Source organism: Leiobunum rupestre, chromosome 3 (assembly GCF_980474605.1).
Source record: "Leiobunum rupestre chromosome 3, qqLeiRupe1.1.hap1, whole genome shotgun sequence".
Lineage (NCBI taxonomy): Eukaryota > Metazoa > Arthropoda > Arachnida > Opiliones > Sclerosomatidae > Leiobunum > Leiobunum rupestre.
Window position 1 is genome coordinate 24,082,891 of NC_143386.1, and position 15,904 is coordinate 24,098,794.

The following is a 15,904-nucleotide window of genomic DNA, read 5'->3' on the forward strand; positions in this document are numbered from 1 at the left end:
TTTTGTTTCCGATCTGAACTTTTGGTAAGTTTCGGGCCTATACCGCAGGGGGAATAATATAGACCTTCGATACAAGATATATTTACATATGGTTTTCCTTCAATTTAATATTCGATATTATATATTTATAATTTTAAAATTTTCAAGGAAATATAAGGCTAAATGGTTGAAAGACCATATTTATACTATAAACAAAATCACAGAACTATGGCTTTATCTACCTTTAGTACAAGGTTAAATTCGAAAACATAACACGAATAGAGGAAAATATAATTCATTTCCCCTGTAGTATAGACAAAGCGTGAGCTTAATGCTTTTGCTAATCGAGCTTTGAAAACGAATGGATTAATAATAACAGGGCTGTACATAAACTTTAAATCTGTATTTTATATAAAGTGAAACGTAATTGTGTCGTAGAAAAGTCCAAACTACAAAGTAAAATTAATAGAAGTAAATTGTTTTGTGACGATCAGTATCTTATTATTAAAGCCATCAAGTTACCTTACAAGTTTCATGTCTGGCATTTCTATTGAATTACCAACTAGACATAAAATATATTTGTCGAAACATAAATATAGAGTAGCTAACGCTGGCAAAATAATTGTATTTTGTCGTATACAGGATTTTTCAAAAGGTTATGCAAATATTTTAAGGAGCTGCAGGGGGTGAGTTGAGAAGTATGCCTGTTTTTCCCCCATTTTCCTTCGATGAGTTAAAAGAGTGCCAGAGAGCTTAAAAGTGTGGCCTACTAGCCCCTGGAAGTAGGCATTGGTTCGGGTACCTTTCCTGGTAGAGACGTTGAGCAGCCAAAGCATTGCCATCCGCTAGTCCATACACGAAATGAATATCCGCCAGTTCTTCCGAAGTGAACTCCATTGTGGCAGTTTGAATGTGATGATAAATCGCGGTCTATCACGACTTTAAATACTGTTTAAGTTTACTTTTCTACGCTGGTTACCTCGATTTGTTTACAAAGTTCTTTTTTACTTATCACACGAACCCCAACCTTTATGCTCGCATTTCACTGTTGCTTCGTATTGCGCTTGTTTCAGCCTATTTCTAGGGGCTAGTAGGCCACACTTTGAAGCTCTATGGCGATCTTTTAACTCATCGTAGGAAAATGGGGGAAAAAGGCATACTTCTCAACTCGCCCCCTACAACTCCATTAAATTTTTGCAAAACCTTTTGAAACATCCTGATTATTTTGAGTGTACTGTGATTAAAGAATTTTGACTTTTTAAAACGGAATAAAAAGTCGCCACAACCGCGGGCCCAATATTCCGAAGAAAAATCATAAGTTTCGCTATAAAATCCGCACAGTATTCCAAAAATAGCCCAAATCAGACCACAAAAAGCCCTTCACGGTTTCCAAACATCTACATAACCACCCAAAATTTCGAAGATATTAAACTGAAATTCCAAAACAAAATGAACAAAAAAGCAAAGCAATCCCCAAACGAAGCGTGCAAACATCGCTCGGCCTTTAAGTATTAAGATGAACCAATTTACGAGCGACGTTGATCTGGAAAACTCACACTTTCTCTTGACTAAAAAGTCAAATAATATGTAATTGTATATTGTGTTTTAAAAAAAAACATGATTATTTATTTGGAAATCAATAGGTGATTATGAAAAATATCGGTGGTCACGTGATTTGGTTAAGTACTACCAAGTTGAAAGTATCAAAATTGGCCCTTTTTGTAAAATCGTCTGGCTAGTTGGGCAAGGGTTAGCGAGATTTCTATAATTTCATTGTTCAATCGAAAGGATTTTTCGTTTTTCGTTTTGAGAGAAGTTTGCAAAGTCGTTAAATTAAGGTAATTGATTTATTAAATGAAATATTTTTAAATTCTATCCAAATTGATTTTAATTCATTTTCAGGAATAATGTAAACATGTATGTAAATATAACCTTGTGTCTTCTATGAAAATTGGGCTTGTTTCTTTACCTATACTTGGTCTAGAACTATAAGAAATAAAAAAATATATAATAAATTTGTTAACTTTATGTATATTTAATAATTTTACAAAAATACTAACTTTTCCAACAATCAATCCATGGTTGGTGCTTTTTACTAAACGCGGACGACCGCGGGCCTCGGTAGGTGCAGACGAATTTAAGCAGCCGACGCTTTGTCAAAAAATAACCAACTCCCGTGAGCCTCTGCGCGCAATTCTTTTTCATAATCACCTATTGGAAAAGTTGGGCAAATTAATACTATTATATTCTTAGGGGTCGAATAGGATTTTCGTGTTATAACTTAAGTAAATTTAGGAATTAACTAAGGTCAAATCAATTTAAAATATCATTACTATGCTTTTTTACACGAATGTTGTTAACATAAGCCCTGACCTATATTTCAGCTGTTTAAACTGGTTCAAATACATTTTTGACTTACATTGTTAGTGATACCCAGTGCTTATTGCTGTTACCACTTCAAGCCCAAAAGCGGTGACTAACTTTTATATCCAGTCTCTGAGTATTAGTACTTCCTAACGATTTAATAAAGTGGATTTATTTAAGTGGCTTTTAGAAATAAAATAAGAGAAAACTATCTTAGAACTTCAAAGGTATTCACACAAATAATTCTCAGCTACAACGTCGAAACTTAGAAAACTTGAATGGTAAAGACTTAATTTTGCACCAAAACCAGTGACGTAGATACCGTGGTTGTCGTTTCTATCCCAATCCAGTTTGGAGTTAATTTGAATTCAAAACATTTTCATATTTTCTGAAGTTTTAAATGGCTGACCCTGTTAAAAAATTTAAGATAACACCACTGTCGAAATCATCTGATGATGGATGTAATGATGGAATTGCGTGTCAGAAAATTGGCAATACTTATATTAATTTTTTCTCCTTTTAACTGCTTTGGTCGTATATCGTGATTGAACCTTTTAAATCATTTCCCTTAAATATATCATTACGAACCTGAAATGTATAGTCTGAATAATTTGTTAATATTTGATACATATAATTAATTTGTGCTCTCAGCTCCTCTGATAAAGGGAGTTTTTTTCCCGAGCTGTTTCTTTTCTTAGTCGTCATTAAAAGAAAATTTTCAAATAAAAAAACATGAGATAGAAATTTACATAATGAGTAGTTTCTTAATTTTTAAAATAAACAGGTTGGTTCAGAAATGGTAATAAAAGTATTGCTTCAAGCACGTAGCATGTTGCTAAATGAATAACTTAACTAGATCCTCCATTAATAGAAGAAGATAAGACACCTCTTACTGTTATAAGTATCCCTAAGGAGCAGAACCATCCCTTGGGTAGGGCGAGAGGGGCAGGGGCCCAGGGCGCCAAAATGTTAGGGGTGCAAAATCGATAATATTCATTTAAATTAGATATTGAAAATTTAAAAATTTCTACTTAAGGTTCTGGGGGTGCCATTTTGGTTTTTGGCCCAGGGCGTCATTTGGACTAGGTACGGCTCTGCTAAGGAGCTGTAAGCGGTAACGCAGCAATGATCTATCTCTTACCATTTTTAGCGCTTTTTGTCATTTTAAGCGAAATTGAGCGTTCAATATTGCTTTGATTAAACAGAGAAAAATAAAGTGAAGAGATTAATCTCTTAAAACCCATCAAAAAGAAAAGAGCTCTGATTTTCAGCTCTTAATAACAGACAAAAAGCAACGCTAATCAATTGCTCAAAAATAGAGTAAAGAGTGGATCACCAATTTAGGGCTCAAAACAGATAAAAGAGCACCACTCGAAAAAAAGAAAAGTGGAGATAGCTTATTTATCCGCTCAAAAATGCTCTATTATGAGCTGATTTATGAAAAATATCCCTCATTGCTGAGAACCTCAGTAAAAATGCATTTCTCACCTTAAAAGTCAGATTATAATTTTTTTAAATAATTACTGTTGCCGGTAGGGTTGGCTGATTTTAAAATTTATAAAACGTAAGAGCTATTAAGACGAAATCTTCCAAAATTTCATTCGCTCTCAGCTTCACTTTTTCAAGGCCAACCAGAAAGACTAGTTTTATGTTTTTGACAATTAACCCTGAAACTACTCTTTCTCTCCCTTCGATACATCTTTAGAAGGCTGAGTGCGCTAAATAAAAAGGCATTTTATTTTGAATGCGAATTTTCGTCGTGGACGTTATCAAATGCCCACGTTCAGTGAATAAAATTAAGTTATTCTCGTAAGCGTTTTCAAGTTTCATTTGGTTTCGCTTGTTTTTTAATAAAAGTGTCAAATTAATTTTGTAAACGAAGGAAACGAATTATGATTCAGGTAATTTCATTCTTTTCATTTACTTATTATGTATTAAAACTAAATAAATATTAAAAATTAAATTAGTATTGTTATGAATTAATACTGATAGCGTTAGTTGATAACGAAATTAATTCCGTATTATTATCGCGTAAAACCGTAGCCGATAATAAAACCACTATTAAATATTTAATAACCGATATATTCCTATAACTAGATAAAGCGATAAATATATTTTATTTTAATAATAATCAGCTAAGCTTATATCCAAAGCACCCCCTTAGGGCTATGTCATCGAGCGATAATCACTAAATTAATGTAATCGATAGCCTGATACGAAGAAAATAAAAAGGTTTAAATTTTAATAATAAAAATGTGTGTTATTTAAAATAAAAAAATTTAAACCAAAAAATTCAGAAATGGTTTACAATTTTAAATTTTTACTTTTATTTTTTAATGAATAGTGCCCATACTTAAGAGCGTAACTAAACTAGTTAAACCATGGAATGTTTTTACAACGATGACATTCACTATAATTTTAGTACTATTTCGATTAAATTTTAGTACTATTTCGATTAAATTTTAGTACTATTTCGCTATAATTTTAGTACTACATGTATTTCGATTTAATTTTAGTAGTATTCCAATTTAATTATGTGTACCTGTTAATTCGATACGAATATTTTAAAAATTAAATTAATTAGTAAAAAAACTATCTTTAATTTAAAAATAAATTAAAAAGACTGGAAATCAGTTAAAATACGATCTCTGCTTGAAATTGGAGTACGCGAAATGTATTTAAAATTTGATTTTGCTATTAACTAGATCGCGAATGAAATATAGGAAACGTTTATGCATATTGCATTAGACCGATATAGTCTCTGCGATACTGTATACAACTATTAAGCTTCGACAAGGGACTGAAATGCCATTATAAGGAATTATAAGAATTAGTTGCGATTCTTAGTAGATTCAAATAGATGTTTGCAAGGCTAGCTTAAAGGAAGACATTAAATTATAATAATAATTTCAGTCATTTTGAACAAAAATAAGTGAAATATGATGTGAACTTTGCTATCTTACGATCAAACAATAGAGCTTTTTTCCCTTTTTTTCATAGCGTAGTTTTAATTTCATCATTCTTTATTTAAGCATGATTTAACGTTAAAGTTTAAGACAAGGGGTAATTTTTAAAACTTTTTTATTTCTATCAATTTTTCAAGTATCGCAATAAAGAAAATAGCACTAGAAGGTTTAAGGTATAGACAATAGAAAGTTATGTCAGTTTCTAACATCAAATTTTATTCCATTTTTGTTTTGTTTTTCAATTATTAACCAAGCTCCAAAATCTTCGGTAAACTTGGGCAAGCGCTATGCATCAAAACTAACTAAAATCAAATAATAAAGCATAGCAAAATTTTAAATATTTTATGAAAAATATTCAAATAATATTTTTAATTATATTATAAATATGAATAAATTTTAAAATTAATTGAATTAAAAGATTTAATATGCATTAGTGGCTTTTATTATTTTATTTAAAAATAAGCTTTAATATATATAATTTCGTTTTGGTGTTGTTTGTTTACTTAATTTATTTATTAAAAAGCTGACACCAATTTCGTTGTTTGCGACAAATTAAATATTCAAACCGTCAATCCAGTTTTAACTTTAGTTAGGCCTACAAGATATAAAATGTAAGTTAAAACGAAATTTTCGTTAAAAAAAAAATCGTATAATATCAGACGTCGTTTAAAAATTGGCAAACCATTTTTATTTCTGGACATTTGGATCACGAGATCCAAAATAACAATTTCAGTGAACTTAGGGGTAATGCGAGAAGTTCACTGAAAACTTAACTTTTTCGATTAAGAAGTGAAAGCGTTTGCTTAGCAGACAAATTTATATTTTTAGCGCTATCCGAAAAGTGAATCTATGAAAAGCTAATCTAAAATGTATTTAAAAGTAAGCAAATTTGAAATTTCTTAATTGAAAATAAAATACTTAAATTGATTTCTCACAAGATAAAATTGTGTGTTAAGGAAATAACTAAAAAATTGAAATGAAAATAAAATTTGTTTAAAATTGAAATGAAAATAAAATTTGTTTAAAATTGAAATGAAAATAAAATTTGTTTAAAATTGAAATGAAAATAAAATTTGTTTAAAATTGAAATTAATTTGAAAAACAATACTAGGGTAAGACAAATAACTTTCTAGTCCAGCTTAATCTACTGTGATTGATTGTAGACCATTGGACCGAAATCCTTTTCGTCCGAATGTACCATTTAACCGAATCCCAATCGACCGAAAACCGCATTTTGCACGGTTTTTATTCAATATACAGTAGTGGTACATTTTTACTTACCGTAGGGTACGGGACGATAGTATATTTATTTTGGACTAAACTATGTATTAAATATTTATTATTTCGTACCGTTGGGCATTTCTAGACCTTTTCCCATAAAATTCGATATTTTAATGGGAAATATTTCTATTACTGTGTTCTTTCGCTACTGGAAACTATCGCCTGTAATATGTATTGATTCAGTCAATTTATTCTTGTATAAATAAAAATGATTCTGCAATAAACCAAAAATACATATTTTTCTAAGCATAATGGCTTAACCTAACCTATAGTGCCTACGTGCCTGCGGCGCGCCCGGCTAACCTAACCCAACCCAACCTAACCTAAAGTGCTTACGCGCCGGCGGCACGCCTGGCTAACCTAACCCAACCTAACATAACCTGATAGCCTAAATAAATATATTTCGGTCCATTGGGAAAACCCATAGCATTATTTCCCATTAAATCGAATCCCATTCGACCGAATGCCGTTAAATAATAAAAGCCTGACATATGTCATGCATTTATATACTATAATGGGAATCGGTCGTATGGAATTCGGTCGAATGGTAAAATCTCTAGCATTATATCCCATTGTATCGAATCCCATTAAATCGAAAATATTCGTATTACATTTTTGTTACTAGTTTAACATGGAGTGATTCGTTTGCTTAGTCCAAATTATGAATAATAAAATCGTGAACCCTACTATACATCAAAATCTACAAATAAAAACACGAAGCAGATTTAAATTTCCGAATCAACCGAATCCCCACCAAATTGGGCTATAAACGAAAATACTTTTCGTTGCAATGGGATTCGGTCGAACGGGATTCGGTTCAATGGTATACAACCACTGTGATTGTATCGATGTTAAAAACCCGCGTTGACAGATCAGATTCAATTTTATTTAAATTGAACACTGAATATTTATCTCTTTAATAAACTGCGATCCTTTCATCGAAAATAGCGATCTCGACTTTCGTGTTCTCAAATATGAGGTTAAATTTTATAAAATGAAAAACCAAAACTATATTATGGCCGATCTGGACGTTGAATATGCCAATTCCGACCTTCAATATAGAGATCTTTGAAATTGTAAAATTGGGACTTAAATACTATCTAGCCCCTCAACTGCAGCACGTTTGTCATTTTTGATGGGTGCGGTTAAATTTTAAGGAAAATACACTTTAGTGGTTTTGAGACATTGTGACTTTTTCTTAATTCACAATTCAAATTTTAGTCAAACTTTTTTGTTTTAATACTTCGAATAATCCGTGATTTTTATTAAAAATGGTTGCCTACACAAAATGCCTTTGTTTAAAATTAAAATTTCACGGTTTCATACGAATTATCCTCTTGTGGTGGATCAAAGTCAGTGGAATCCTTGTTTGAAGCAGCTAAGAGGAATTCCCGTAGAGCAGAATATAACGCCAAAAGGAATTAAAGGATTGTTTTGGAAAATATTGACAATAACCAGATTGTTGCCTTCTTGAAATCATTAACACGCTTCAGGGCCAAATTTATAATGGATACTAGGCGAAAATGGTAGATCTAAAAGATAATATACTCTTAAGCACTATACTGAATGAAAATGACGGTAAAAATTAAATCAGCATGGAAAATTGGAAACAGCCAAGAAATAGGATTTTTGAAATAAAAACTAAATCTAAACTATGTAAAATCTACACGATTTCAAGGCTGCTTGATCTACGTATTATCGGTTTTCATTTAAAAAAATTGGTCGTTGCGATAAAATCGCCATAAAAGTGTTTAACCAAGGATTTATTTATTAATACTTTGAGAGAATGACTGTATTGAGACGTTCTCCGACTTCATGTATGAATTCCCCTTTCGGCACGAACGAGGGGAGGAGACACGTCACCGGCGTGTGCTCCAATCACGTCGAAGCGGTCAAGTGGCGAATCTTAGGGAACCAATGAGATGCCGGATTGATTTGGTTTTATTAATGGAGAATAATTTTAATTTTAAGTGTGATACTTTAAAAATGGTCTCAATATATAGTCATTCTTGAGAGATTATTTCATAAATATATTTAGATATATATGTATATTTATAGCACAGGAATTAATACTGTTATAGAAGAATCTTTAACCAACGAATAATTCTGCGGAGGTTTCGTGAAAGTGGTGATATAATTATTCCTCATAAAATAAACTTTTAAGATAGTCATTCTTCATCATTGTATATAAATACTTTCAGTACCCTAAAAAATTTAATTTTTTCTTCGTTATCATCAAACTTTTACAGTATATTCCTTCGGGGCTTTATCAGAAAAGTTTAAATGTGACAGAAATACCAAAAAAGTAAAATTAATTACAAAAAATTAATTAAATGTAATTAAATTCAATTAATTGAAAATTAAAAAAGAAATATAATGGAAGTAAAATTGAAATAAAATAGAAATTAAATAAAATAAAATAAAATAAAATAAAATAAAATAAAATAAAATAAAATAAAATAAAATAAAAAAACGAAATAAAATTGAAATAAAATGGAAATAAAATGGAAATAAATAGAAATAAAATGGAAATAAATAGAAATAAAATGGAAATAAAATTGAAAAAAATTAAAATGAAATAAAACTGAAATCAAATGGATATGAAAAGTGGTAACTTTAGCTTTTACGTAGTCGAAGTTACCACTTTTTTAAACTATGGCAACGATAAGCAAATTAATTTATCTTTATATTTGCTGTGTATAACAAGGTATCTTTAAAATATTTTATATAGATATGTTATGTGTGATTGTATTACGAATGACTGTTCAAAGTACTAATATTGCGCTATATTGCTCTTTGGGGAAAAAGGGGAACTATCCATCTCGTTTAAAATCTTTCTATGGAATAAATCCAACAGGAGGAAAATGAGTGTCTCGTTACAAGGAAATTATTACGCAAAAGGCAGATTGCAAAAAGTTGCTACACATCAAAAATGATCAAATCGGAATGTAAAAGCTTAAGATTTAATGATTGTTTTCTAGCATCTACATTAACGCCCTCGGTCATAGATGACAGGAAATATTAACATCTGTCAATTCTTTTTTTTTTCTTTTTTGAGGAATTCGTTTTGTCTTTCGAGATTTCCTTCGAAATCTAAAATGGGAAATTTGGCAGACCGCGCTCTATTAAATCAGTCACATAATACGTGATCTTCGAATTCCATCTTACGTAACGTATACACTGTTAATTTTCCGTTCATAAAGTTAACTTATGGCAACGGATTCAGTTAACTTTGTTTTGATCTAGCTAGCCAATTTATTTACATTTTGGACCCAAACACGTTAATTTTAAAATAGGGAAATAATTATGTTGCAAAGTACTAACTTTTATTTTGTCCTCAAAAATAAATTGTTACACTCGTCAACTTACTATTTTTCAGTTAAAACAGGTGTGTTACAATAGTTAATCTGTAGTTTATGGCGATCTTATAAAATATAAATTGTACAGCCCTGATTTAAAAAATTCGAAGAAAAATGAATGATGTAGTTAGTCAAACGACGCCCGTAGTAGGGAACAAATTTAATACTTGGCGGATTTGGTGCAACGATAAAAGGAACCTCAACATTATCCCAAAGACTAAATCAAAACATCAGCTAAGGAAATAACAAAAGAACCACACAGGCCTTTCATGCCACGCTGCCCAACAGCTATCTTAATTTACTTTCACCTTTAATCTTAACCAATTTTTATGGAAACGGATAAATCACATCTTACCAGCATAATTATAATAATGTTATGCAATGCAATGTAAGTAATGTTATGCAATCCAATGTAATGTTATATTATGAAATACAATATAACATTAAATTATTGCTAATTGTGGAAAATTAAGGTATTTCACGAAAAGTTAAGTGAATTGCCCTTGAAATATAATTAAAATAAATAAAAGGATAAAATATAATAACAGTTTCTTCTTGAAATATTTTCCCTTACGTTGGAACCAATGATAATAAATGATCAAACAGGAAAAGCAACTTCGGAAATTTACGAATAAAAAATAATATTATTTGACGGTTTGGTTCCGACTCGATTACGGCGCACCGGTGAAACAAATAAAACCTGTTGGAAGCTGGAGGCCGTTTCTTCTAAGAAAGCGTTATATTTTTTACCGCTAACAAATCTTTGGAGTTTGGCCACGACATTCCCTAATTCCTACAGATCAACGAACTTAGATTACACGCTATTGAAGGACGGTGTAAGCCAATTTAAAATCTGCGAAAGAAAGAATCGTTGCCGACGTATAATTTCCAATCAAAATGTCAAAGAGAAAATATTTGGAAAGATCATTCGTTAAAGAAAACTTATTCCTAAACAAATAAAAAAATTATTTTATCAGAAGTTCGTAATAAATCCTTTTCAAAGGAAGTATCCATGATCACCATTAATTTGAACCATGTACTTTTACTCATCGCTGATTCCATTGGTTGCCAATTTCAGGGAGCACGTGCTAATAAATTGTTCGAGACAGGCATATGATTTTGAAATTGGATTAGCAAAAATACCGAACTATACTTTTAGGTACTAGACTTACTTCGGACCATCGTAGATGTTTAAATATTGATAAAATAAAATTAAGAGCATAATATACTTGTTCAAGAAAATTGTTAAAGCTCAGGCGTTAAATCTGGTGAAATAATGATTTTTTCCAATGATACTTGTTATACCAATCCTTAAAACTAGATAAACAGCCATTCTTCAATTATTGTTCTTCATTATTTTGTTTACGTGCCTTTATAAAAACCTTCGTTTCACACAAGAATGCATTTATTCATTCTAAAAGAGAATGTCTAAGTTGAGAAGATTTTTACAGTAAACTACGTCTCTCCCCCCCCCCAAAAAAAAATCCGCCCGGTAGATCATTGGTTCCTTAAAAGTGACTTCTTCATAGGCCGGTGACCTTTTTCCTCTCTTGAAGTTCAAGTAAAAATAAAAGCATTCTCGGTTTCTCCAGGAAACTATGCGCTTAAGATTTTTAAGGTGCCATTTATGATTCTTGCAGATGCGGGAACAGTTAGACTCGGCTCCAGCTCAACATTAAGCTTTGTATCAAATATAAGTTCACTTACCTTCTTTGGTTATTTTTTAAGTATCTAAATTGTTGATTTTACGTGGAACTACAACTGCTTTCTCAAGAACATGACAAATTCACCAATCTCTTGGTTGAGATTTAATTTATTGGTAAGTCTATTTTTCGAGTAGGTGTCCTTCATTTGTATTCACGCCCTAGTTTCTTGAGCCTCTTCCTTAGACCAGCGGTTTCCAAAATAGTCCAAGAGCCCATGACAAAATAAGCATGTGATAAGGTACACGATGGGTCAAAGTATTTTTTAATAAGGTTAGTGATTTGTAACAAAGAACTGTTTGTCTTACGGGTCAAAGTGGGGGCTTTCCGGAAATACGAACCACGTGACGTCACTTTCGGTGACCTTGAAAATTTATATGACCTGATATTGGTATCATTCGATTGGTCTCAACGCGCTCTTACCAAATATCGCAAAATTAACCTTCAAATCTGAACCAAACGGCGTATAAGACTAAAAAAGTAATTTTGTCTTATACATGTAAATTTGGGAGGGGCTCGAAATTAGTTTTTTAGTCTTATACGCCATTTGGTTCAGATTTGAAGGTTAATTTTGCGATATTTAGTAAGAGCACGTTGAGACCAATCGAATGATACCAATATCAGGTCATATAAATTTTCAAGGTTACCGGAAGTGACGTCACGTGGTTCGTATTTCCGGAAAGCCCCCATTTTGACCCGTAAGACACACAGTTCTTTGTTACAAATCATTAACCTAATTAAAAAATACTTTGACCTATCGTGTACCTTATCACATGCTTATTTTGTCATGGGCTCTTGGACTAAAAGGTGTTCCGTGGGTCACCGGAGTTCCGAGACAGCACTGCAATCTTTGTTTGTGTCAAGAGTCTTTTAAGATAAGTAAAAAAAATAAGATGGGGTTCCGCTAGTATTAGCTGGATAATTTAGGGTTCCATAGAAAAAGAAAATTGGGAACCGCTGCCTTGGACACTTCAAGTTAAGACATATATAGTTTTCTGACGGAACTTCATATACGCAATTAAGCATGGCCGAATTAGTGCCATCAATTTATTTTGGTGATATAACAACTTAAATGATAAATTACATTACACCTTGCCAAATCTTTTGTAAAATGTGGAAAAGTTCAAATACATTTATTTCTTCTAATATTGTCAATTATAGTTATACTGAAATTTCGTTTATATGTTATTATAATAAACATTGCATTCAAACATTTCTATAACTAAATTTAAACTTTAAAAATCGTAACTTTTTAAAATATTGGTTTTGTTTGAGAGTGGGAAGTTAAAGCTTGCACATCACTTAAATTTTTGAAAGGCTACTATTTGATATACCATAGAAGCCTAATGAGTTGAGCAAATCAAATTTATTATTACATCTTCTAAAAAAAATTAAATTAACATTATAAATCATTTTTAATCCAATATTTTAACGTTATATCATACATAAACGCGCGGAATTTTTCATGATATTTTTAACATTAACAATCTATAGTATAGATAGTGCCTCGCGATGACGTGATTTCGTTTCCATGGTAACATTTTCAAAAGCGCCAGGATTTTAAGAATTTTCTGTTTTTGTCAGAGGTGGGCAAAAATTTGTGAGTGAATTCTGAAATGAACGCTCAGACCTTTTTAATTTGTGTGATCAAGTAAGCTAGTGCTCAATACTGGCGATGCTATTTTCTTTCTCTTAAACTGAACCAGCTCAGGCCGAGCGCCGTGAAATTATCTCAGTCACTGATCGTTCACGGTGCGTTGAGCGAAATCGGCTGATCGACACGCTAGCCTGCTCAATTTGAAGCGCCACGTCCTCCAGCGGCGGGATAATTCGTTCACTAGAAAGCGCTGACGGCGGGCTGAGTGAGATCGCGCCGAGAGAAGCGCTAGTTTTTTAACATTGGAATTTCTCAACGCACTGAGTGACTGGATAGTCTTTTTTCCGGAATTCGCTCACAGCGCGGTGAGAAAAAATTATACAAATAATATTTTTATTGTCGATTTTTTTATTCAATGCACTTTTTTGTGAAATAATTTATGAGAAATGAAACTTTTTTTCTCACAGCGCTTTGAGCGAATTCCGGGAAACAGTCAACCCCGTCGTTCAGTGGGATGAGAAATTCCAATGTTAAAAAACTAGCGCTTCTCTCGGCGCGATCTCACTCAGCCGGGTCAGCCCGCCGTCAGCGCTTTCTAGTGAACGAATTATCCCGCCGCTAGGGGAAGCGGCGCTTAAAATTGAGCAGGCTAGCACCTCGATCGGCCGATCTCGCTCACCGCGCCGTGAAAAATCACTGACTGAGCGAACTAATCGGCGATCACCCTGAGCTGGCTCAAAATCTCTTTCTCGATTAACAAGACCAACCGACCTTCGTATTTGAAGTGCTCACTCATTTCGAGAGGATTTTCAAAAATGAACGCTCACAATGTTTGCCCACCTCTGGTTTTTGTATGTTAAGTGTGAAATTCCCACGGAAATTTTATACGGAGGCACACTTATGCGTAATTATGTTTTCTATAGTTATATACTCGTCTATCGTTTTGGTGGTTAAAATATTTTAACAACACTTTTACAAGAATCTACATAAAATAATTGAGCCAACGTTTGTTTTATTGCCGATACGTTTCAAAACTAGCGTGCGAGGATAATTGCATAGAATCGTTGTCAAGGTTAATTGTATTGAATTATTTTTCATTATTTGTATCAATTCACCTACGTTAAAGTTTTGTTTGCCTTTTGACGTGTGTTTGATGGTACGTGAGTGTTGGCATGTGGGTGTGGGTAAAAGTGTTTGGGATTATTGATATTTAAATCAACCACGATCGCAATTACCAGGCATATCAATTGGTTATGCTTTATGTCTTGGAGTACCTGGAAATGAGATAAGGTTAAGGGTTTTATAGTCACAACATTATTTACCAAACGTAAGAACAATTTAAATGAAAAATTGAAAATAGTAAATAGCAGTTTTCGACAAAATGGTGAAATAGTTACCCAAATTTAGATGAATTTCTTATGCACCAAACGGTGTTCGTCCAATCCCCCACCCCCGAAAAATAATGGTCGGCCCCTAAAAATCAAAGCACAAAGGGCTGCTAGCAGAGTTGGTCATATATTTTGAGACACACAACATACAGGGCCTTTACAACTAGGTTTTTTCTATTAAAATAAAACTATACCTTATTTGACAATCTCTTTTTTATAAAATCTGGTAACCAAATAAGATAAAAAATGTTTGATTTAACTAGAAATATATTGGAATGCTTGTCCTGGCCCAGCCCACGAGATAAAAAATCTCCTTTGCGCGTGCTCCCCTCTCACGTAGTTGTTTGTTAAGTTAATAAAGTGACGTCAAAAAAACCGTCCACCACATCGAGACGAAAATAAGCCGAGATAAGCATTCCAAGAAGAGCTACGGATTCCTGTCGAAACATATAAGCCGCGCTATGAAAAATATTTTTCTACTTGGTTTAAAAACTAGGAATCACACGTCTTAAAAATACGATCTGATTTGTCAAAAAAATATATCTAACGTTCCAGCTTTCAATTAACCTGGAACAACGTATAGCTTGCATACTAAGGCTAGGCGCCCACTGGCTCTCAGTTTCGTATCCGTCCTGCCTTCCACAAGGCATTGTCTCCGGTACAAAGCAAAGGCTTGTGAAAGGTGGGACGACGTTACGAAGAGCAGTGAGTGAGCACCTGGCTTAACTCATTCGTTTTAGTTAAAGGAAGTTTAAATCGAAAAATTGTCTGATATCATACTCTACGACGGGTTTCAAACTAATGCCAGTTATCGAAGCTGCTAATAAATCTAGTGGCAGTTATGTGAACTAAAATTACTATGTTGAGATCATTTTCAGCGTAGCTCGACGAGTATGCTACCTTCTCCTTAAAATTCATTGTTCTCGCATTATGGGGTGGCGGAGTGGTTAGCACTTTCACCTCGCAGCCAGAGAAGCCAGATTCGATTCCACCTTGTGACACTGGGTGAAAAACTCTGAACAACTCCTTCTGCGTTGAGTTTGCAAGTTCTTTCCCCATTGGTTTAAGGGGTTTTCCCTCGAGCTCTTCAGTTTCCCCTTACATAAATTTGTTGAGGTTAACGGTAATAGTTAGTGTAAGGAGCTGTTGGCTCGCGTGGCATGAAGGACTTGCCCCCACCCTCCTACGCATTGTAACCCGGCCACCTGAATTAATGGCTTTAAAAGTAGCTTGATGACTTGGATATTAGCCTAGCTGATTATTATTA